Below are 26,387 nucleotides of genomic sequence, written 5' to 3' on the forward strand. Positions count from 1 at the left end.
GGCTAATTTTTGATTTATTGTAGAGATGAGGTCTCGCCAAGTTGCCCAGGCGGGTCTCGAACCTGTGGGCTCAGGCAATTCACTCACCTCAGCCTCCCAAAGGTGCGGGATTACAGGATGAGCCACCGAGCCTGGCTAGGCACTTTTTCTTTGTTGACCTTTCAGCGCCCCAAATTACTTGCCTAGATAGATGTCTAGCTAGTAGATTCTGGTTGCAGCATCCCAAGGATTTTCCTTCCTAGAATATAACCTTGAACACTTCAAAGTGCATATTGTATCGAATGGAGACTATGAAAATATAACTTATCTATTTGGAGCTACATCTTAGGTGCTCAGCTTAGAAACAGATTTGAAGGTGAGTTTATTTCTCACTTTATGGCTCTTGGATACCAGGATTATCACATTACGGTGGTAACTCCCCGTCCATGTCCTTAGGAATACTTTATACTGTAGGTAATCATGGAAAAGAAAGTTTATGTCTTTGGAGTATCCTCTAGTTCTATTTTCTTGTTATATTAAATGTGAGAAAACAAGGTTGGGGTCAAAGCCCACGTGGTCTTGTCAACACAAAAGGCATTTTTCAACAAATCTGTGCTGGAAGCGTCACACAGATAAGAAGTCGTGGGGGTATTATCAAAGCAACTTTGAGATGTGGGCTCTTCCAGGGGGAAAAAAGACACTACTTACACTTGCCAAGAGCCCTCCAAGTACTACCCCCGGCTTTGCTGTGTTGTTTGCAGGCTTTCCAGACTCTCAGATGGCCTCAGTGATGCTAGGAATCTGATTAATTGTCTACCATGATTTAAAGCTTCTCAGGAGATTCAGGTGATTATTTCAAACAGCAGGGATTTCTTTCAAAATGGTTGGGGGGATTTTAAAAAGTCAGAAACATACCAACACTTAGATCACTTTTGAAGTGCATTTATTTTTGTTTTTTGTCTGATACCAAAATGCTCCTGGCAAAGTCTGTCCCTGAAACAATAAATATCTTAACTCATAAAGCCCAAAAGGAGGTAGGGGGCCCAGTGCACTAAGAACTAAAGCAAGAAACAGAAATCCAATTAGAATATTTGCCTGGGACTACCTCAGTGAAGAGACTTTCTTCATATGGAAAAAAAACAAAAAAACTCAACCCTGGGTATTTCTCAGTTCTCCCTTCCTCACAGTAATGTTTGGTTCCAAGAGCAGCTTTGCAAGTGCATGATAGGTCACTGAGGTTTCAGCATCTGCAAATTAAATCTTCTTGGAGCTCTTTCTAAAAACAGCAGAAACATCTGAATAATTACTATGAAGGACTTCAGTCTCTCAGATGGACCGTAAAAGTCAGTCAGACTGAGCACTGTGGCTCATGACTGTAATCCCAACAATTTGGGAGGCTGAGGTGGGAGAATTTCTTGAGCTCAGGAGTTCGAGATCAGCCTGGGCAACATAGCAAGAACTCATCTCTACAAAAAAATTTAAAAGTTAGCTGGGCGTGGTGGCACATGTTTGTAGTTCTAGCTACTTGAGAGGCTGAGGCAGAAAGATGACCTGAACTCAGGAGGTTGAAGCTGTAGTGAACCATGATTGTGCCACTTCACTCCAGCCTGGGCTACAGAGTAAGACTCCATTTAAAAAAAAAGTCAGTCAGATTCCTAAAATGTCTTGTCTTTTCATTCTTATGCATGTGTGTTGGAAGGGCAATCCCCCAGATGAAGCTACTACACTTGAAATGCATTTATACATTTTTCTTCTCTTAGTGAATCCTTGTTTTTGTGTATCTGCTCATTTTCTTGGCTCACACTGAAAAGTTCTAGCACTTAGATGTCTTCAATTAGCCACATCTGAACCTTGAAGCTACTTTGTTAATCCTGGGGGGGGGGTTGTTTTGTTTTTTACATTTAAATCAGTGCTTCTCAATCTATTCCTCACTCTAGGGTATATAAAAGCAGATGATAATGGGAACTACATCGTGCCAGGTGTATGTCTTTGAAATAAATTAACTCATTTAGTCCTCTTTGGGTACTATCATTTTGCAGAGGGGGAAACAGAGGTACAGAGAGACTAAGGAACTTCCCCCACATTTTTCAGCCAGTGAGTAGAAGGCTCAGGGGGAACTCAGGACTCATGTTACGCAGCACTTTTGGACTCACGGTGGCGGCCTGTTTAGTAACAGGCTTGCAAACAAAAAAAAAAAGAGCCCCTATTCGTAAAAACATTGGCTGATTTTCATAGTTCAACACTCCCTCTATGACTGGTTTCAAGACTCCTGTGGGAATTCAGTTGGCTCCCAACCTTTGTGAAAACGAATCATTGGCTTTCAGGAGCCGAGCTGAGCCGACTCTAGCACCACATCTCTGTATTTTCAGTAGCAACAACTGAACCAGAAGTGTGCACTGGGCCCAGCTGCCTTGACAGCTATTCCTGCTTCTGGGTGTCCGGGATGCTTTCTAGGGAGAGCCAGCCCCGTCTGCAACTGCTTCCTGCAGCCTGCCTCCTGGGCCCCATCGCTGACTTCTGTGTCACTTCCCCTTTGTGACAGGGATGGATCCTTCTTGCCTCAGCAGCACTGGGCCAGGGGAGTCAGGAGTGGCCCACTCTCAGGACACACTACCCCAAAATATGGCACGTTGGCATTTGAGAAAACAGCGGAAGCAGGAAGGTCTCTCTGCCCTTCTCCCTTGAAGTAGGCCACAAAAGAATTCCCTGACCTTCTCCCGAAGCGGGTCATAGACTCTCATGTAAGAGGTGCCCTCTCTGTACCCACAGGAAAGGAATGTCCTTATCTCTGAAGACACAAAAACACAGAGAAGGATCTGAACAAACAGGCCTTGCTAAGTTCACCCCAGTTGATTTCCATTAGATCATACTCCGTTTTGGCCCGATCAAACTTCTGCACGACTGGCCATTCTTCGTTGAACTTAAACATAGAAGTACGGTTTTCCCTATTTCTTCAGGTCTTCATTTCTGAAGGCCCCTGGGTCATGTAAAACTTACACTGTATTAAATAAACTTGGCTATGCTTTTCTTTTGCTAATCTGCCTTTTGTTATAGGGATCTCAGCCATGAACCTAGAAAGAAGAAATCTTTTCTCCCCTGCTGTGGTTTTCTTTGGCGAGTAAACACACACAGGAAGACGGATGGGATATTTTTCGAGGAAGGGTGAGCAGAAGGGCTAAACTGCTAGGAAGAGGAGCTGACAGCGACTGAGAGCAAATGAGGAGCTGACTCCTGGCAAGTCCCATTCCCTCTTCTCTAGCTGAGGACCTGGACTCCATGGGATAAGGACTGTGTCAAGAGAGATATACTCAGTTTATGGCAAGCCCAGGTCTCCTGAGAAGAGGAAATTTAATTTCAAGAATTTCAACTGGGAAACGCATACATACTCCTGCCCCCAGGCTGATTCTCAGGAATGCCTGAGCTTGGTTCACAGAAGGGACCTGGTGGCCTGGTGTTGAGTTGTCAGGAAGACGCATGGTGGGAAGGGGTGATGGACCTTCTACACCCAGGGTCCTCGGAGATTGAACATGCTTGGCCAACTTCCATACTTTTTTTTTTTTTTTTTGAATTGGATTCTCACTCTGTTGCCCAGACTGGAGTGCAGTAGCCGCTCCCGGCCACCACAGCCTCGACCTGCTTGACTTTGGCGATTCTTCCGCCTCAGCCTTCCGAGTAGCCGGAATTATAGGCATGCGCTACCACGCCCGGCTGATTTTTTGATTTATTGTAGAGATGAGGTCTCGCTGCCCAGGCGGGTCTCGAACCCGCGGGCTCAGGCAATCCACTCACCTCAGCCTCCCAAAGTCGCGGGATTACAGGCTGAGCCACCGAGCCCGGCTTCCATACTTACCTAAGTCTTTTTAGGAAGATTCTTTGGGACTTGACCTTGTGACATTCACACCGTGTCTTGACACTGCTTTCCTTGAGCTTGAATCAACACAAATGAAATCAGCCCATGAGTTTTCTGAGTGTGGGGAGGGGATGAGATTATTTGCTCGAGCCCACTTCTGCTAAGGTTGCTGCTACACAGAAAGGGAATTGTGGGTGAAACATGAGTAATTAAAGTTTTTAATTTTTATGATTTTATTTATTTCAAATTTTTTTTGAGTCTATTGAAAGGCTGGAGGGCAGTGGCATGATCACGACAATCACGGCTCACCACAGCCTTGACCTCCTGGGCTCAAGTGATCCTTCCACCTCAGCATCCTGAGTAGCTGGGACTACAAATGCATGCTACCATGCCCAGCTAATTTCTTGTATTTTTTGTTGCTTGTAGAAACAAGGTTTTGCTATGTTGCCCAGCTGGTCTCGAGCTCCTGGGGGTCAAGCAATCCGCCAGCCTTAGCCTCCCAAAGTGCTGGGATTATAGGCATGAGCTTGGCTGAGTTTTTAATTTTTTATGTTTTTAACTTTTATTTTTGTTTTATTTATTTAAGATGGGTGACCCCCCAAAACAAAACAGAATTATTTTTTAGAGGGCAGGCCTCTTGTAGTCCAGGCTTCCCCTACAAGGTCAGTGTTCTAGGAACCCATCAGCATCAGTGTATCAACTAGTGTTGTTGCAAGAGTCTGTGTTTGGGTTCAGTGATTTTTTTAGATTCTTTCAATGCATTTGCCCATTTTATGATGGGTAATTTACAAGTGCCCCTGTCCATACTGAGCTGAATGTTCATCAGTTTTTCACCAAAAATGGCATATTCCTCATGCCCCACCCTCCCTATTCACCCGATTTGGCCCTTATCGACTTGTTTGTTTGTTTGTTTCCCTGGATGAAAAAAGTCCTCAAAGAGAAACATCTTGCTGATGTGGAAGGGGTGAAACAAAAAACCACAGAAGCACTAAAAGACATCAAAACTGACGAGTTCAAAAACAGTTTTGAGCAGTGGGAAAAGCATCTTGATAGCGTTTGTATTGTATCAGAGAGTACTTTGAAGGTAACTGAAGTTTAAACGTTTAAGAATAAATACACAATTCTTTATATCTAAATTCTGGGTTCTTTGGATCTCCCCTCGTACTTGTCTGTGGCTGTTCTTCTTGGGGGATTGGTGGTTGCTGCTGGGGGAAATCTTTCTTGTGCTCCATGGCTAACAATGAAGTTTTGTCGTGAGCCAGCTTACCACCCTGTGGTCCAACTCCATTCTGGATTCCAGTGCTTTTCCTGTTCAGATTTCCACAGAGAGAAACCTCATTTGGTTTCCTATTACATTGGGGGAAATAACTGCTTTGGGGGTCTGACAGGGTGGGTGGGGGCCTCACCTGCCACGCAGGCCAATGAGGCGGGAAATGACACTCTTCATCATGACACGCACCTATGCCTGGTTCCATTCAGGTGGACAGGCACCTTCATCATCGCCGTGGAGGCCGGGCAGGCTCACTACACCTTCCCTGTTTCCAGAGGGTTCTCTCTGGGCTCCAGACAGAATGATTAATGGCGCTTTGGGCCAACCCTAAAAGACTGAGGAGACAAATATACCTCATTCATGGGGAAACAAGCCCCAGGACATATATTATCTAGGAAAAATGAGATGGCCAATGATCTATTTCATCAGGTATTTACCAGCTTTATTGTAGGACTTTATTTGGTTAAAAAAAAAGGGGGTGAGTGTGTATATATACATATATGCAGAGAGAGAGAGGTCTCTACATATGTATTTTTATATTCTTATACATAATAGATATATACACTTATTAGAAACAAGAAGCACTAAGTAGTAGAATATTATTAAGTGATAAGTTTGCTTACATTCTTTTTCTTATTACAAAAAGGCAGATGGCCAGGCATGGTCTCTCATGCCTGTAATCCCAGCACTTTGGGAGGCTGAGGCAAGACGATTCCTTGAGCCCAGGAGTTTGAGACCAGCCTAGACAACACAGGGAGACCTTGTCTCCACAAAAAATAAAAATATTGGCTGGGCGTGGAGGCACTGCCTGTAGTCCTAGTTACTCAGGAAGCTGAGGTGGAAGGATCATCTGAGCCCAGGAGGTCAGACTGTGATGAGCCATGATTGTGACCCTGCACTCCAGCCCGCGTGCCAGAGCAAAACTCCAACTCAAAAAATGAAACAAAACAAAAAGGCAGAGAACATAGATACAAATAGGTACAAGCAAAAAAGAAAAATAATCTGTACATTTTTATTCACCCAAAAAACCACTGTTGACAATTTGGTGTATATCTTTCTAGTTATTTAATCTATGCTTATAGAAGTGTTTCTTTAAATAATTAGAATTACATTGTACATACAGTGTTATAATTGCTTTTTAAAACTTAATATATTGTGAGGATTAAATGAGAAAACTTATTTAAATAAACTTTTAACACACTCCCTAAAAGTATCCATTAAATAAAAGCTAGCTGTTGTAGTCATTGGATCAAATAATATCTATTTTATTTTATAACTCCATTATCGAACATTTTAGTTTGCTTCCAGTTATAAACAATGTTATATGAATTAATCCTTTCATATGAATTAATGAATTAATCCTTTCACACAGCCATTATTATTTCTTTAATATATAGCCATGCATTGCTTAATGATGGGGATACATTCTAAGAAATGCATCATTAGGCAATTTCATTATTGTGGGAACATCATACAGTGTACTTAAACAAATCGGGATGATGTAGCCTCCCTATACACCTAGGCTGTATAGTGTAGCCTATTGCTTCCAGGTTACAAACCTGAACAACATTTTACAGTACCAATACTACAGGCAACTATAACCCAATGGTAAGTATTTGTATATCTAAACATAGAAAAGGTACAGTAAAAATACAGTATAAGGCCAGGCACAGTGGCTCAAGCCTGTAATCCTAGCACCTTGGGAGGCTGACGTGAGAGGATTGCCTGAGCTTATGGGCTCGAGACCAGCCTGGGCAACTTGGTGAGACCTTGTCTCTACAGTAGATAAAAAAATAAGCTGGGCGTTGTAGCACATGCCCGTAGTTCCAGCTACTTGGAAGGTGGAGGTGGAAGGATCACCTGAGCCCAGCAGGTCAAGGCTGTGGTGGCTGTGAGCATGCCATTACACTCCAGCCTGGGCGACAGAGTGAGACTCCAACTCAAAAAATATATATATAGTATAAAAGACTTTAAAAATGGTACACTTGCATAGTGTACTTACCATGAAGGGAGCTTGCAGGACTGGAAGCTACTCTGGGAGAGTCAGTGAGTAAGTGGTGAGTGAATGTGAAGGTCTAGGACACTACTGTCCACTACTGTAGTATAAACACTGCACACAACATTTCTTTAAAAACACTATACACTAAACTCATTTAAAAATATGTATTTTTTTTTTTTACCAGGCATGGTGGCTCACACTTATAATCCCAGCACTTTGGGAAGCCGAGGTGAGAGCATTGCCTGAGCCCACGGGTTTGAGACCAACCTGGGCAACTTGGCGAGACCTCATCTCTACCATAAATCAAAAAATTTAGCTGTGCATGGTAGTGCACACCTGTAGTTCCAGCTACTTGGAAGGCAGAGGAGGAAGGATCACTTGATCCCAGCAGGTCAAGGCTGTGTTAGCCATGAGTGTGCCACTGCCCTCTGGCCTGGGTGACAGTGAGATTCGACTAAAAAAAAAACCCCAAAAAACTTTTCTTTCTTCAGTAATGAATTAGCTTTAGCTTATTTTAACTTTTTAAATGTTGTGACTCTTTGCAGTAACATTTAGCTTAAAATACAAACACATGCAGCTGTACAAAAATATTTTCCTTCATTATATCCATATTCTATAAACTTTTTTCTATTTTTCAATTATTATTATTTTACTTTTTCTATTTTGTTGTTGAAAACAAAGGCACACACACGTTAGCCGAGACCCACATGGGATCAGGAGCATCCATATCATTGTCTTCCACCTCCACATCTTGGCCCACTGGAAGTCTTCAGGGGTAATCACATACATGGAGCTGTCCTCTCCTATGATAACAATGCCTTTTTCTGGAACACCTCCTGAAGGACCTGCCAGAGGCTGTTTTACAGTTAACTTTTTTTTTTTAAGTAGAAGGAGTACACTCTAAAATAATGGCAAAAAGTATAGTAAATGGGATTCACACTTGTATTCCCAGCACTACGGGAGGCCAAGGTGAGAGGGTTGCTTAAGGCCAGGATTTTGAGACCAACCTGATCACATAGCAAGACCTTATCTCTACAAAAAAATGTAAAAATTAACTGGGTGTGGTGGTTGCAGTGAGATTATTATCAAGTAATATGTACTGCACATGATTGAAACCACCTATATAAAATAAATATTTGACCATGGGGTAAAAGTTGCAGAAAATACCTGAGCCCTGAAAAACCTGCAGCTGTGATTAGATATTAACAGATTTGTTGTTTCTAAGTGTGCTTTCACTTGTATAGAAGTCAATTGTTTATCTTCATGTCCTGACCCCTGGGATAGGGGGAAGCTGCCCAGCATGACTGATAAACATATTCTCTCTCTCTCTCTTTTTTTTTTTGAGTTGGAGTCTCACTCTGTCGCCTAGACTGGAGAGCAGTGGCCGCTCCCAGCCACCGCAGCCTCGACCTGCTGGGCTCTGGCGATTCTTCCACCTCAGCCTTCCAAGTAGCCGGAATTACAGGTGCTCGCTACCACACCCGGCGAATTTTTTTGATTTATTGTAGAGATGAGGTCTCGCCTGCCCAGGTGGGTCTCGAACCCGTGGGCTCAGGCAATCCACTCACCTCAGCCTCCCAAAGGCGCGGGATTACAGGCTGAGCCACCGAGCTCGGCTACATATTCTCTCTTAAACAGTGGGCCTAAAAGTGCTAGAGGACAAAAGCTGGGGTTGAAGGACAAAAGTGGCTTTAATCTCCAGGGACAATACTGTAGCGGGAAGACAGAGAGGCTGTGACACCAAGACTATTATAGGAAGTGGCAACTTTATTATGCTGGCGGCCTCGACGGGCTAATGCTCCCAGGTTGAGCCCCCCAGAATGGGAGAAGAGGGGTCTTATACCTTTGTTTAGGTAAGGGATGGGGGTCGTGTTGAGCGAGTACATATTTTCTTCGAAATTTACAAGATTGTACTCAGCAAAATCAGATCTTTCAAAGAACAAATGGTCTCCAGGAAATGCAGGGCGAGTAGGGTTGTAAACCGTCAACTTCAAAAGAGGGGTTTTGGATAAGTCTGAATTAGTTACCTTTTTGCATTTCCACGAAAGCCAAATCAGTCCTTGATTATTTGGTTTATCTCAAACAAAATTGGTCTGGCAGGTTTTCAGAGCTTGTTGATTGATTTTCAAAAGGAATACTTTTAACTGCTACCAGCCCCTCTGCCACAGTACCTCCTCCATACCTTCCTCCTAAACTACCTGTATAATGGCTCACTACCCAGGGAGTGATAGTTGATGGTCACCAGACTTGCTTTATAGATGGCATCTATTGCAAAATCTAAGAATGGTATTCAGATTTTTTTTCAGACTCAGATGGACTTGAGGCCGCACCCAGGCCCAAGACCCACACCAGGAAACTTGTTTCACTGGTCCCCTCCCAGAAATTGTCTCTGTGACAAGTAGACAGTCTCCACATCCTCCATGACATCATCAGCCAATCAGCAGCCCCTAGTCCCTTGCCCAGCAAATTCCCTTTAAAAACCCTATCCTCTGAATTTTCAAGGAGGATTTGAGGAATATCTCCTGTCCTCCTCACTGAGCTGCTTTGCGATGTTAACTCTTTCTCAAGAGAAACTGGCTGCATCAGTTCTGGCTTTCCTGGACAGTGGGCATAAGAACCCGGTCTGGCTGTAACATAAGGCTATAACATGATTGTATGTGCTATACTTTTATACAACTGACCATGCAGGAGGTTTGTTTATACTAGCATCACCACAAACACATGAGTAATGTGCTATGCTTCAACATTATGAAGGCTACAATGTCAGTAGGCAACAGGAATTTTTCAGTTCCATTATAATCATATGGGACCACCATCATATAAGTGGTCCATTGTTGACTGAAACACAAGTATGCAGTGCATGACTATGGTTCCTTGGGGGAGGATTGCTGTGTTGCATGATAGTCACTCATTCATTAATCAACTTTTTCTTGACTATTTGCTGCCAACTATCTTAGGAATCAGAAATAACCAGAGTAGCCAGACACACTTGGTACCTACCCTGGTGGAGCTTGTACTCCAGGGAGAGAAAAAAACAAGCAATTGCAGGGAATTCGAAGTCATACTAATTTAAATGGTAAAGAAACATACGAAAAGATGTTCAATCGGTCAGGAGTAAGGAAGGGAAGTGCAAATTAAGATTAACAATGAGGTGCCACTTTTCACACATTAAACTGACAAAACAAACCAAGAAACAACAAACATCTGATGCCAGCCAGGGTGTAGATGAGAAGGGTGCTCATGTATTCATGGTACTGGCCGAAATATGAAGTGCTGTTTTAGCCTTTTAGGAAAATAATTCCTTCACATTTATAAAACACAGAATGCTCATATACTTTAACCCAGCACTCCAGGGAATTTATCCCATAGAAATAGTATTTAAGGACATATATTCAATGGTGTTTATTGCAGCTTTGCTCATAGGGGCAAAAAACAGAACAAAGAGATCAAAAGAGGAATTATGATATGGCCACACCATGGGAATTTTTATGCATTCGTTATTTCTTGTATGATATTATCCCATATATGTGATGAGAAAAGAAAATAGCTAGGAGCGGCTGTGAGGCGTGCAGACCCAGAGAGACATGAGTATGGGATTCCATTCAAGAGCCACCCCCCATGCCTGGGGACAATTGTTTATAGTTATTTTGTTCCTGACTAGCTGCCTCACCCATTACATTCATGTTCCTGGAATTTATGTTACAAAGAACAATGTATAGCCATCAATAGCTTATATTATTTTCATGTAAATTCTTGATAAATTACTCAAGAACTGTCTCTTCTTTCCCTTTAAAAATTCACTTGTAACTGCTACTAATCAAAGTGCACATTTAGGGCAACTTGAATTCATTCTCCTGAGTTGCAGTCCCCAAGCTTGACCCAATTAAACCATATTCTTATATTAGTTTTGCCTCTGCTTCTTCTTCTTTTATTTTTTAGATTGATAGTGATATTATATGTATTTTTAATGTATACAAAAAGAAATTAAGAAAAAATCAGATTTAAGAATATTCTTTTTTTTTTTTTTTTTCTGAGTTGAAGTCTCACTCTGTCGCCCAGACTGGAGTGCAGTGGCCACTCCCGGCCACCGCAACCTTGACCTGCTGGACTCCGACGATCCTTCCGCCTCAGCCTTCCAAGTAGCCGGAATTACAGGCACGCGCTACAACGCCCGGCTGATTTTTTTTATTTATTGTAGAGATGAGGTCTCGCCAAGTTGCTCAGGCAGGTCTCGAACCCGTGGGCTCAGGTAATTCACTCACTGCAGCCTCCCAAAGTGCAGGATTATAGGCTGAGCCACTGAGCCCTGCTAGATTTAAGAATATTCTAATGGTGAATGCGGGAAGTGCTATTCCAAAATATGGTATCTGAGCATTTGCGAAAACAGCAGAAGTAGGAAGATCTCTCTGACTGTCTTATTCTTGTCTGCTCTAGAAATGCTCGTGTGACAAGTATCCTGTCTTATACCCAGAGGAAAGGAATAAGGATACAGAGACAGAGAGAAGAATTCATAGAAACAGGCCTTGCTAAATTCACCGCAGTTTATTACCATTAGTATATACTCCCTTTTGGTCCAATCATACTTTTCTATATGACTGTTCATTCTCAATTGAACTTGGGCATAAAGATATAGTTTTCCCTGGGTCTTTGGGTCTCCATTTCTGAAGGTTCTTAAGTCACATAACGCTTTTATTAAACACATTTGTTATGCTTTTCTTTTGTTAACCTATTTATTGCTGTCATTGTTTTTATTATAGGGATCTCAGCCATAACCCTTGCCATGGGTGAAAAAAATATATTATTTTCTCCCCTACACAAAAATTATCAAATATTATGATATATTGTTGAGCAAAAATAAAGTTCCAGAGTAATGAAAAATATATGATCTCTTAGTGAAAAAGAAACCAGCAAACTCATAAATATATGTATAAGCTTGTGTATTTTTATATGACCAAGAAGAAATATATATACAGATATTTAGCACAATATTAATATTGGTTACTACCAGAAGAGGTGATTGGGTAGATGTTACCATAGGAAGATGGGATTGGGTAGATGATTACATTTTTCCCACACTTTGTATTGTGTTGCTTCTGTAAAATAGCAAATAAAGATAACTTTAACAATCAGTAGATTTAACAGAGCATGACAAACACTACAGGGAAGTTGGAAGATATTATAGGAACTCATGGTAGAAGCACCTAGCATTATCCCTCTGATTTCAGTCTGTATTATCCATCTGAAGGGTTGGATATAGGCCAGACCCTTGTCCAGGAATAAAGAGGCCATAAATGGGCATAGGTAATAAGTTGTAGCCATAATCACTAGTCATTGTTTTTAGACTGTGAGATATTATTCACTTGCATAGTTGCCATCTCTTGGGCTCTTTCTAAAAAAAGAATTTTAACTGGGCCACAGAATTTAAAGTAGGTAATATGTAGCCCAGAAAAGGGTCAGCTGGCAATTCTAGAACATTCTACTCTCTGATCTTCAAGTTTTTCATCTATATGGTGAATACCTTCCCATAACCCACCTCATAGAATAGACTGTAGAGTTGTGGAGATAAAACATAGGAAAATGTCTTACACAAAATCCGGCACAAGACAAACAACCAAAACTTGTCACCTAATCTGAATCTGCCCACTCAATCCTGCAGAGCTGTCATAAAGAGCAAAGTGGGCATAGGTGTGAGGGCGCCATTGGAACCGAGGGGCGCAATACAAATGTGAGGTCCTAAGAAAGGCAGTGAGCTTGCCAGCGTTAGAACCCATGGAGCTTTGGCAGCCTCATCGGTTTTGGGGTGTGCTTTTTCGCATACTATTGCTGCAAAAAAACTTTAACCAAGTTCCAGAAACTGGTTACTCGTCTGATGGCCAGGAAAATGAGGAACTGGAGGGAGTGAAGTGCTCCAAAGGAATGTCTGGCACACAGTCCTTGTTTCCAGAACTTTCCAGTGCTGGCAGGTGTGAGATTGTGCAGTCACTGAGCGCCTTGCCAAGGAGATTCAGTGCTAACTGCTGAACATGAAGGGGAAAGTCCCTTGGTGGGCCGTGTGTGCTGTTAAAGGCAAGTCACAGAAGAGGGTACAATACATATCAGTTCCAAAAACACTTTGCAGGCATTGAGACTTGGCCAATTACAGAGGCGGAGTGTTTTGGCCAGCTCTAAAGTGTGGGGGAAAAAAGTGATGAGACAAAGCTCGTCTCCTAGCATTCCTTTTATAATGTTCTGTGTGCACTGAGTGTCTCATAGTACACGGTGAAAATATTTGAAAAGAATAGAAAAAAGGTACTGGTTTATATTCACGAAGCTGAAGCCTTTTGAATATCGTTTCCCCCCTGTACCCACCTAAAACACAATAAGGGTTCCCAGCCTTCTTTCAAATCCAGCTTTAATTACTCTGAACAGTTTTTTGTTGTTGTATGCTTCGACCTTGAGTTAGAAATCTGCTTCCAAACAATTCCCAATCTCATTCGTTTCTGGTGATGAAATGGAGTCACCGTGGTGGATGGGTGCACCCACAGCTGCCCTACTTATGGAAGGGGAGCCAGGCAGGGTCAGCACTGGGTCTGCAGGTTGGTCAAGGCAAAGGGCGGGGAATGTGACTGGGACCAAACACGGGCACTTCGGTTCTGAGGTCTGAGGTAAAAAGCTTTTCCTGGGCAGCCTCCTTTCTTAGTCCTCTTTAATCTGCCTCTTGCTTGACGACATAACTATCTCAAGGTAGGTAATGGTGGAAATCCCGGTGAATAACTGACCTCACACAAAATCCCCTCCTGTTCTTACATCCTGTGGTCAGCAGAGGTAGCAGGAGATAGTCATTAATGAACCTTTTAGAGTTTGCTGTTTCTGTTGGCCGCAAACTCACGAAGGCTTTGGTGTAAAAACAGGGTCCGCTAGTTACAGCTCCATATTTCCCTGGGTTTAAGTGAACAAATTGTCAGAAAAATTGAGAGTACTGTGTATTCAATAGCTTTAAAAAAAATCAGGCCGGGCATGGTGGCTCACACCTGTAATCTCAGTACTTTGGGAGACTGAGGCAGAAGGATTGCTTGAGCCTAGGAGTTCGAAACCAGCCTGGGCAACACAGTGAGACCTCTCTCTACAAAAACATAAAAAAAATTAGCCGGGTGTGGTGATGTGTGCCTGTACCCCTGCTGCTTGGGAGGTTGAGGTGGAAGTATTACCTGAGGCTAGGAGGTCAAGGCTGTGATGGAGCTGTGACCATGTCACTTCATTCCAGCCTGAGTGACAGCAAGAAGCTCCAACTCCAAAAAAAGAAAAAAAGAAAAGAAAAATCAGTCATAAAATCACCATAGGCAGAAAATAGACCCTTTGGGGGGAACTCTAGGCCAGATTGTGCTGCTATTTACGAGGGTGCGAATGTCATGTCTCCAGGCCTCCTTTCTCTCATACATAAAATGAGGAAACCGGATTAGATTTCTTTGCTTCCGCTTCTTTTTTTTTTTTTTTTTTGAGTTGGAGTCTCACTCTGTCGCCCAGACTGGAGTGCAGTGGCCGCTTCCGGCCACCGCAGCCTCGCCCGCTGGACTCCGGCGATCCTTCGGTCTCAGCCTTCCGAGTAGCCGGAATTACAGGTGCACACTACCACGCACGGCTGATTTTTTGATTTATTGTAGAGATGAGGTCTCGCTGCCCAGGCGGGTCTCGAACCTTTGGGCTCAGCCAATCCACTCACCTCAACCTCCCAAAGGCGTGGGATTACAGGCTGAGGCACTGAGCCCGGCTGCTTCCTCTTCTTAAAAAAGAAAAAAATATATCCATGATTCCATGTCTCTTCTGCCTCAGGCAACAGTTTAGGGTACTAGATTTAGCAAATTTTGGGTCATACTTATTCTAAAAAAAAGATTTGTCATTTATCTGAAATTCTAATTTAGCTTGGTGTTCTGGCAAGGCTACAACCATTGGAATATAGTTGAGAGGAGATCAGCGACTCTTGGCTCTGTACCCCTAGCCCGGGCAGCAAGTGTGGGACAAGAAGAAGATGACTGTGAGAATGGTGCTTCTGCATTCCTGGATCTCTCTGTGTCCCCCAGCTAGAGAGAAGAAAATACTCTACCGTCTATCTTCACTCCTGTTGAAGGATATGGCAAAGAAAATCCACTCCAGTTCTTCTTAGGCAGAAAAACTCACATTTATATCTGATTTGGCCTCATTTTCCATCTTTTTTTTTTTTTAACAACTCTCTTCCACTACAAAGAGACAGTTGTTTTTCTTTCTGTGGAATTAATTTCTAACACATGACCAAGGAGGTAGATCACTCCTCAACAGAAAATCTTGGGCGTTGTATACATTAAAATAAAATTAGCTCTGTAACGGTGACACATTCAGTACCTCGGTGAAAATAAGAGCACTTTGAATTGAAAAGCAGGATTTGCTTTAAAAAGAAAAGGGAAGAAAATTACATCTATAAAGGATTTGACAGCTTATACAATTTTTAAATACATATTCTGGAATTTTGGGGGTTTGGTTTAGTTTTTACAAATAGCCTATAGAAACAGATATTGTATGAGTTCCATTCTACAGGTAAGGAACTTGGCTTGGAAATGTTGGGGCTTACCCAACTCGCCCAGCTAGTAAACAGTAGCTTACCCAGGTTACCCAGCTGGTAAATAGTGACTTACCCAATTCACCTGGCTAGTAAATAGTGACTCATCCAACTCACCCAGCTATTAAATAGTGACTTACCTAACTCACCCAGCTAGTAAGTAGTGACTTACCCAATTCACCCAGCTGATAAATAGTGACTTACCCAACTCATCCAGCTAGTAAATAATGACTTACCTAACTCACTCACCTAGTAAATAGTGACAAACTCAACTCACTCTGCCAGTAAACAGTGGCTTATGCAACATACCCAACTAGTCATTGGAAGAACTAGGGCTGGGATCCAGGCCCTTTACCTGTTATCTTGCTCTTTCCACCATTGCCCCTGCTGTTTAAGGACTCTTCTTCTAAGAGGAGGCCACATGTTTACGGTCTCTGTGGGCTTTAGAAAGGAAGATCCAGCATCTTTAATACTTTCAGCAGAATGGTAGCATGCCTGTCTCTACTCAGACAATCCCCTTTGTGCATACCTGTTGTCTCCAGCTCTCCTGAAAGCCACAACCCAGAGGTGTTTGGAGCTGGCTGGTGAAAACCAATCTGGTTGATATTATCTCAACAGATGAGGAGACTGCCCCTCTAGTTGTTTATATTGGAGCCTGTACATCCAGGCAAGTCACTGCTTGTGTCCTCTCCCACTGGTGATTAGGCTGGGCTCAACCCAGGCCACCTGGGAAATATTCTGAGAAAAACTTGAATTCAGAATAGGTAATGAAGAAGAGCATACACATTCCCTAGTAGTGCTATAAGGAAAATGGCATACCCTCTTCTTTCTTCTGTTGCTGATGTGGGAACACACTCTGCACGGTTTGTTTGGTTTCGTTTTTTTAAGAGTTGAGGTCTTGCCTTGTCTGCCAGGCTGGAGTGCAGTGGCACTATCACAGCTTACCGTAGCCTTGAAAGATCATCTGCTTCAGCCTGAGTAACTGAGACTACAGGTGTACTACCACACCCAGCTAATATTTTAATTTTCTATAAAGGAAGAATCTTGCTATGCTGCCCAGGCTGGTTTTGAACTCCTGGCCTCAAGTGATCCTTCCACCTTGGCCTCCCAAAGTGTTGAGTGTGATTGATCAGTAACTAGCAATAACTCAAACTCAGTGATCACTAGCAAATTCAGTTCTGTGGTCTCTAGTTGGATAGCCTAGGCTGGCTTCCAGGGTCTCTTGGTCCCAGGAACTAGAAAATTATATATATTTCACCATGCTACTCTGAAAATGATCAGCTAGTGTTAGAGTTTCAAATACTAAATAGCACTGTTGACTTTTATTTGGATAGTCCAAAATGTTTTTTTGTTTGCATTTGAAAGTATTTGATACCCATTTTATATCTAATTTAGTTTAATTTTTATGCATTCATTTAGCTCTAGAAAATAAATTACTCTCATCCCCTGTATCCTCTGTATGTCTAATAACATATTTATTCATTTATATTGGTTTACATATATATATATTTGGATCACTTATGAGAAAGAATAATAAAAACTACTGAATCTATATTGGACACATAACTAAGATAACATATACTAGCTGAGAATATGGGAGCTTCTTGGTTGCTCCTTTTACTCTCATAAATACAAATCCCTTTTTTAGAGAAATGTGTTGTTGTTTTTAGTTATGAAAGAAAATACATCTTTATTGCCCAAACCTCCATCTCCAAACCAATCTCCCCAACTGCCTCCCAGTCTCATCTCTTGCTAGCTGTTGACAAACAACACACATTAACATAATCGAGATAATTAAGGGCGGTGCCAGGTACTGTTATCCTGCAGGCTTTTGCAGTTCAGAGACTGCCAATTTCCGCTCCATCCTAACAGCCTGAAGGCGTGGAGATTAACACCTACAAAGTGTGGTGGCTTGAATATAGATGAGGGTAGAGAGACAGGCTGCTTCCTTTGATTAAAACATTAGAAGAATAATTATTACAATAGTGAAATGGCTTAAGCCTTCTGTTAGTAATTTTTTTCCCCCTCCAGTTTACTACGAATCTCTGAAACTTTTTTTCATTCCTCCATATGGCAAATTACTGTCATTGAAAATCTTATATACTTCAAGTTGAGAACATTTTGTATGGATCGAGCTAGTGGCCCCCAAGAAAGGATAATTTTCATTGTTGCTGAGGAGAGGAAAATATTACTTCTGGAGACCCAGCAGGCATTTTATTAAACAATTGTACCAGCTGGAAACAAATTATTGCCTTTATTCCAAACTACCATTTAGGAGTCGATGCTTTCATTTCCGTAGGAGGTAAGTGTTGGGACCAGCTAGGGTTCTTCTGTTGGTAGATTTCTTAGCAGGCCAACCTAGATCTAAATCATAACCAGCTTTGAGGCCATTGGCTGTTTTTATACTAAGGCTGTGATTACTTTTAACTTAGAAACTGATTTCACTGGGGCTCCTTTCTCTGTCTAAGGTTCTGGAATATTTATGAAGGCACAGAGGGAGGGAGATACACATATTGGGAAAAATTCAAATACAATATTAATGCACCCCTTCTTTAACTGTGATTTTGACAGAACTATGACACACAGACTATTGCTGCAGCCTCTGGGGCCCATCACTGGTATGAGGTAAGAGAAGAGAAGAGGCAGACACCACATTTTTGTAAAGGACATGGAAATGCTGGCCATGATTTCCAAAGGCCTTGTGATCCAGAGCTCAGTTCTGTTCTTGGGAAAAAAACATGCCTCAGCCAAAAGTAGCACAGGCCATGCTATCAGCTAATATCTTCATTCTGTATATTCAGTGGGGAAAAAAATAAAGCAGATCAGGACAGTGTAATTTAGAAGGGTGGAGAGAGCCACATAATTTCCAGGGCAGGGAAAGAGTGCTCTTTGGTGCATTTTCGGTGGAACTGATCTGTTTTGGCAGTGACTTCCAGTTTCCTTTTTTTTTTTTTTTCCTATGCATAGTCTTTTTTTTTTTCTTTCATAATGGAAAAATACAGCACAAGACCCTGAAAGTTGAGAAATGACTACTGGGAACACTGTCCATTGCTCTCCTATTAGAATTTGCTTACTGATAGTTTCTTGTTGGATAACTGTTTATTACAAAAATTAAGTGCCATCCCATCAAAAACTTAATTGAATTGGACTTATTCAAATCCTGGGGGGAAACTGCCTTTTGGTCATTTCATTCCTTCAAAATTTGTTATGCCTTTGACCTAATTGATTAAAACAAAAAAGCCTTCTGTGTAATTGTGCAAGTAAGGAACCTAGATAATTTCCCCAACCAAATCATCCCCAGGCCCACCCTCACCTTGTTGTTTCTCAAGGGAGACAGAAATCAACTTTGGATAACCCAGCAGCTTTTTCTGAGATGATAAAACTGAGACAAAATTAAAATATTGTACCAAATTAAATGGGGGAGTTTTTCACTTTGGATTATGGTCCCAGGAAGTTAGCCAGATAGAATCACATTTCAGTAGCTCGGAAGCTAGCTGTCAGCAGAGATGCTCTTGCTGCTTTGAGCATAGTGAGAGAATGGACCTGAGTTTGGTGGCATTACTTTACTTCTTTCTCTGTTAAACACAAGTCAAGTCCCTAGTGAAAGCTTGTGCCACTTCTGCTATGGTTTGAATGTGTCCTCCAAGTTTCATGTGTTGGAAACCTAATCTCTAAATTCATATACTGATGGTATTTAGAGGTGGAACTTTTGGGAGGTAAAGAAGATTAAATAAGGACATCAGGATGGAGCCCCCATGATGAGACTGGTAGCTTTATAAGAAGAGAAAGAGAGACCTGAACTGGCACACATGCTCTTGCCCTCTCCACAGCAAGAGGGCCCTCACTAGATGCCACTGCCATGCTCTTGGACTTCCCACCTTTCAGAACTGTGAGAAATAAATTTCTTTATAAATTACCCAATCTCTGGTATTCAGTTATAGTAACAGAAAGCAGACTAAGATAACCTCCTACTTCATGTAATTTGGCTTGCTGGTTGGTCCTGCGAGAAGATTCCCTTCCTCTCCACCTGCAGTTTCTCCTCCCACCCAAACAACAATTTCCCAGTCAACCAAGGGAGATGCTTCTTGTCTAGTCCAGAATCAAGAGAGGAGCTGGGATCAAGTCTGTATGGTGGGCCTGGTATGAGATCTTGGTACTTGGAGGTACAGAATCACAGAAGTGCAATACGAGTGTGTGGCAGCATTTGAAATTTAACAGAAAGTACATTTTAAAAAATTGATTACTTATTTTCATTTCCTTTGGCTGCCGTGACAGTTTACCGCTAACTGATGACTTCAAACAACAGAATTTAGTTCTCACAGTTCTGGAGGCTAGAAGTTCAAAATCAAAGTGTCAGCAGAGCTATGCTTCCTCTGAAGGCACTAGGGAAGACTCTGCCTCTTCCAGCTTCTGGGGACTGTTGGTATTCTTTGGCATGTAGCTGAAATGCTGTAATCTCTGTCTCCATCTTCATATCACCTTTTCCTCTTTGTGTCTCTCTTAAGGTTCCTTGTCATTGGATTTAGGGCCCACCTGGATAATCCAGAATGGCCTCTTCCTTTCAAGATCCTCAACTTATTGCACCCTCAAAGACCCTTTTCCCAAATAGTTAACATTCACACGTTCTGGAGATTAGGATGTGGATATACCTTTTTGGTGCTGTCATTCAGCCCATTAAAGTGCTCTAAACTGGTATTTGCTTATACAGAAAAATATTTAGAAAAGGTGTACTATTAAAAATTGGTTGATTGATTTGCATAAATGCATTTCTCTGTTTATATGACTTAATTTGTCCCAGAAAAGTTTAAAGATCAATACACAGGGCATTGTTTATGAAGATAAATGATTTGTAGTCTAGGCTTAATATTATTCTTGTAGATGCAGTCTATGCTCTCTGAGAGTTTCAAGCCCTTCTCGGGTCCTCCAAGCACAAAGAGCACTCATTCACAAAAGGAGGAAGAGGATATTTCTGCTGTTGTCTTGCCTGTATTCTGCCAAGGATCTGGTCATCCTAAGTGTGCTTCATCTCCTAATAAGACACCCCCACAAGACCTTTCAATGGCAATGGTTCTCTGCCATCTTGCTTTTGTAGACACTCGTTTACTGTTTATTGACTTGTGTTTTAAAGGAGGTTAAGGGGAGAAATTTCCTCAACATTCCAGAATACTTCCTGGCAAAGCAGCCACAGATGAAGAGAGAGAGGGCCCTAAGTGACTAGCACATACTTCTTTATCTTACGACAGGCAGTGTGGCTAACAAACTCAAGGTAGCCATGGTGACTAAACCTTAAGTGAAAGTCACGTTTTTCTCTTCTATGTGCTTCTTGTCTCTGTTTCCTGCAGCTCACAACCCATTCCTCTCTTGTACACCTCTTCCATTCTGTGCAACACTATTAGTAAACTGAGTGAGGATCCCTCTTAGGGCCCAATCGTACATTAAATTCTAGCTGCCTCAAACATGTCCAAGTGTGCTAGTGCTGATTCTTGGATTTGATGATAAAGGGAGAGTGGAAACCTTGCTTAGACCTAAAACCTTAGCTGTGGGCTCCAATCCTGGTTTTATCAGAGAAGGCAGCAGTGGAAGTTTCAGAGCCCATGTGCCCTTATAAAGAATGTGAATTTTGATTCTAATCCTGGTATTGTTTGAGGGATGTTTGCAGTCAGTGCTCAGACATTCCTAGGCTCTCCGGTCATAATGCCTTCAAAATATCATCAAAACTTCTTTCATAGACACATTTCTTTGATTGGCTCAATGAAATATTTTCCTAATTGTATTTGGCCTCTGGCATCATAAAAAGTAGTGCTTCTTCAAGAACTGTGGACACTAAACTGAACCTTGTGCTGCGTCTTGGCCAGGGCTTGTGCCTTTTACTTGAGGGACTTCAAGAGGAAGGAGGTTCAACTATCAGCTTGGCTTGCGACCAGTCAGATGAACAATTCCTCCTAGGAAGGCGAAAAAGCAGAGGCAGTTATGGTCAGGGGAGAGCAAAATACATGTCCTTTCCTACTTCTTTTGGTTGCCTTGGAAGGATTGAACTTGAGTGTGGGGAGGGAAGGTCCCTGTCTGCCTTAGGTAGGCTGCCATGGGGGCCTTACTTTTGCCAGGATCTCAGTCTGACATTTCTTGTCTGAAATGTTATTTTCTATGTAGCCTGTGTTTCTGACTAGTGAAGGTTTTTTCCAAATGCTGACCCAGGAAGCACAGTCCTAAGATCTCCTTTGACAAGAAGACAAAAGGGCAGTGAATCCAATATGTTTGGAAAACTCAGGATACTATAATCCCCCTTGGGAGAATCACAACAAACATGAAAAGCCTCCCTAACCTTGTCTAATGTGGAGTTCCCCAAAATTATTGGACCTCAGAACACCTCTTTAACATAACACCAATTCAAAGGGAGAGACACATTCTATAAAATACTGGGACACTAGCAAACACATTCCACTTTGAAACAAAAGGCCTGTGTCTGAGTCTCCACTCTGTAATTTTCTAACTGTTCGCATCAGGTAACTTATTAGTGGGTCTCAGTTTCCTTACATATAAAGTGGGTATCCAAAACACTGGCCCTGCCTGTATACCATGGTTGTGAGAAACAAAAATGTCTGTGAAATAAAAAATAATAATAGGCTATTAAAAAATATTCTTATGTACAAGAGGAGATCCCCCAAAACCTGGAATTATTTTTTGGAGGGCAGGTCCCTTGTAGTACAGGCTTCCTCTGCTAGGTAAGTGTTCTAGGAACCCATCAGCATCCGTGTACCAGCTAGTGTTGTTGTGAGAGGCTGTGTTAAGCTTCAGTGAATTTTTTCTTGGAGAGTCTTTCAACATGTTTGCCCATTTCATGGTGAGTGATTTAGGAGAACACCTGCAGTTTTTGACCAAAAGCCGCATGACCCCATGCCCTACCCTTCCTATTCTCCTGATCTTGCCCTAAGCGACTTTTTTTTGTGTTTCCCCAGATGAAAAAGTTTTTAAAGGTAAACATTTTGAAATGTGGAAGAGGTGAAACAAAAAACGGCAGAAGCCCTAAAGGCGTCAAAATTAACGAGTTCAAAAACTGTTTTGAGCAGTGGAAGAAGCATCTTGATAAGTTTATTGCATCAAATAAACTTTGAAGGTGACTGAAGTTTAAACATGTAAGAATAAATACACAGTTTTTTAATAAATAAATTCTGTTTTTTGGGGGTCCCTCTTGTATACATACAACTATAACAGAAGTTGGCTAAATCTGGCCCATTGCTTGGTTTTGTAAATAAAGTTTTATTGGAACACAGCCATATTCATTTGTTTACCCATCATCTGGCTGATGATGTGCCATAGTAACAGAACTGAGTAGTTGAGACAGAGACCATATGGCTTGCAAAGCCCAAAATGTTTACCATTTGACCTTTTCCAGAAAAAAAAATTTGCTGACCCCTGATTTATAATAAGAAATCATTTCTATTCAAGGATATGTTGTGCCTGCGAGAGGAGAGAGGATAGAGATGTGATCCTGCTCCATGTTGGGGGAGCAATGAAGCAGCAGTAGGGCAAAGCCCAGGCCTGGATTCTTGTCTCAGGATACCCAGGTGGCTCTATCTCCCTCACCAGGTAGAGCAGATGAAAAGGTCTCCTGGCTTCACAAGACGGTGCTAAAATGACCACACAGAGACATTCTTCAGATAAAAACTCGGGTGACTTGTAGACAATCCTGGAAGTTTGCCCAGCCCATGCCAAATAGAAGGAGGCGCCAAAGAGCATGCAGCTCCAGGCCTTTGGAACAGGTAGATTGAGTCTGTCACAATGTATCGTTGCAAGTTGCAGCTGAGATCATGTTTTGATGGTTTCTAAAAACCTTAGGGGCCAGAGACAGGTATTCATTCACTGTCAAGAGCATCTCAGAAAATTAACAAAACATTGAAACATCACAGTATTACCCCCTCAATCTCCCACTTTCCTCCACCCCCGTGTATGGGCTGGTGTTTAGGACCACTGTGTTCCACTTTCAGAATGACCAAAACACTCAGAGAGATCCACATTCCCAAAATTCATTTCAACAGCTTTCTAGAGCTGGGCACCCTGAACTCAGCTGTCTCATGTTCATAATCTAAGAATGCACACAGTGAACCGCAAAAACAAGGGGGCTGTTCCTGGAAAGAAGAAAGTTCCCCACTTAGTAGATGGGCTAGCAGCATGTTAAGTGCCTTAACACGAGGAGCTAAATTATGGTGTATCGCTAAGGTCCCTGTTTTGGGTTGCTCCAGTCACGAGCTGCTAACAGCGTCTGGCGTCCATAACCCTTAGTTGAGGAATGCTTGCTGGGCTATTTGTGGAGCGTATCTCTGAGTGCACACTTAAGACACCTCATACATTTCCAGCCTTCCTCCTCACCCAGCCTGAGAGAGAAGGCTACGGTTATATTTATGACCAGGAAGGATGAAACATTTCGGAGAGTCACCGTGACATTTCAACGCTATGTTCATTTTTTGAGAATTGCTTTTGCAAGTGAATACTTACCTCTGGTCCCTAAGAATTTTATTTCATTTTATTTTTTGAGACAAAGTCTTACTCTGTCACCCAGGCTGGAGTGCAGTGGTGTGATCCTCAAACTCCTGGCGAGAGATCCTCCTGCCTCCTGAGTAGCTGAAAATACAGGTGCATGCCACCACACCCCACTTATTTTTTTTAAGTTTTTTGTAGAGATAGAGTCTTGTTATGTTCCTCTGGCTGATTTGAACTCTTGGCCTCAAGCTGTCCTCCAGCTTGTCCTCCCAAATTGCAAGGGTTATAGGTGTGAGCCCCCTAAGATTTTTGGAAACTCATAGAAACAAAATAAAAATCACAACTTGGAGTCAGTCTAGCTAAATCTAATTCTGCCTGTTTCACTCTACCGAGCTGTCAACTTCTCTCAGCAACTTAGAGACAAATGGACTTTCCTCCTGCCTGCATTCAAGATCCCTCTGCAATCTTGGGACAGTCTTACTCCCTGCAACTCTCTCCTGTAGGCAGGTGTCCATTACTGTCCTCCACACGATAGTCCAGCCTCAAGCCCTTGTTCTTGCCTTACTCATACTGTTTCCTTCACCTCTTCCCTCGAGCCCCATCCTCATGAACCTTTCCCAACATCCCTTAGCCCTTTCCTCAGAGCTCTCTTAAAACTTAAGATCTATACTGCATTGAGCATTTAATTGCATACTATTGTTTACTGTTCACTTTTTAAAATCTATATTTCATCCTTTCTTACCCAGCAAGAACATCAGCTCCTTGAAGGTAGAGGCCACCTCCTTTGTTTGAAGCTTCTACACCAGTCTAAAGTAGTGGTTAGTCTGTAGTAGTTTAGTGAGAATTTTAAAGACAGGTGTTTAAGAGGCCTCTCTTGGCCTACAGCATTTTAAAAACTTACACATTTCAGAGTGATATAGTGTAAGTTCCAGCTTCAGAGTGTTAGCTGTGTTCCTTCTAGGACTTGGACATATCTGGAAGGCGAGGGGCAGGCTGACCAAGATCTGTTTTGTGTTGACCCAAGTAATCTTTGGGGAAGGAACTCATCCTCAGGGAAGTAGCTAAGTCTACTCTATCTTTGGGCATGATATTGTGTCAAGGCCTATGGGCCAGTGACGGACAGAAGGGATGGATTGATTTCCCAGGGCGTTGCATGGAAGTACTGCAAACTTGGTGGCTTAAAACAACAGATCTAGAGACCAAAAGTCTGAAATCAAGTTGTTGGGGAGCTGTGCTCCCTCTGAATCCTCAAGGGGAGGACTCTTTCTTGCCTTGCCAGCTCCTGGTGGTCTAAGGCATTCCTTGGCTTTTGGGAATATAATTACTTCCCAAAAGTGCTTCTGTTTTAGTGTGGTCATCTTCCCTCCGTGTCTGTGCCTTCACATGGCATTTCCTCTGTTATAAGGCATGAGTCATCTTGGATTAACCCTAGTTACCTCATCTTAACTTGATTATAGCTGCAAAGATTCCATTTTCAAATACGGTCAAATTCACAGGTACTGAGGGTTAGGATTTCTATGTATCTTTTGAGGGGACATAATTCAACCAATAGCAAGAGGCATCTTCAATAGAGAGCTATGTCTTTTTCTTTAATCCAATTCTTAACCAAAGACTGAGCTACACCTCTTAAGGAGAGAAGTCAGTAAAAATAGATCTTTATAAAATACTGATTGTATATATATAATTAAAAATCCAGAATTTATTTATAAAATATTCTGTATTTATTCTTATAAGTTTAAAGGTCAGTCATCTTCGGAATACTCTCCATATGATGCAATACACCTATTGAGATGCTTTTTCCACTGCTGAAAAGTTTTTGAACTCATCGATTTTGATGCCTTTCAGTGCTTCTGCCATTTTTTGTTTCACCTCTTCCACATGAGCAAAATGTTTTTCGTTGAGAACTTTCTTCATCCAGGGAAACAAAAAAAGTCATGGGGGCTGAGATTGGGTGAATAGGGAGGGTAGGGCATAGGGTTATGCCATTTTTGGTGAAAAACTGCGGAACACTCAGTAGGTTGTGGGCACATGCTCTCATAAATCACCCATCATGAAATGGGCAAATGTTGAAAGAATCTCGAAAAAAAATTCATTGAAGCCGAACACAGCCTCTTATAACAAGGCCAGCTAGTACATTCATGCCGATGGGTTCCTAGAACTCTTACCCAGTGAGGGAAGCCTGTATTACAAGGGGCCCACCCGACAAAAAATTAATTTTGTTTTATGGGGGGAGGCCCCCTAT

The sequence above is a fragment of the Carlito syrichta genome, unplaced genomic scaffold (genome assembly GCF_000164805.1).
Source record: "Carlito syrichta isolate Samal-C Ts95f unplaced genomic scaffold, Tarsius_syrichta-2.0.1 Scaffold314110, whole genome shotgun sequence".
NCBI classification, from domain to species: Eukaryota; Metazoa; Chordata; class Mammalia; order Primates; family Tarsiidae; genus Carlito; species Carlito syrichta.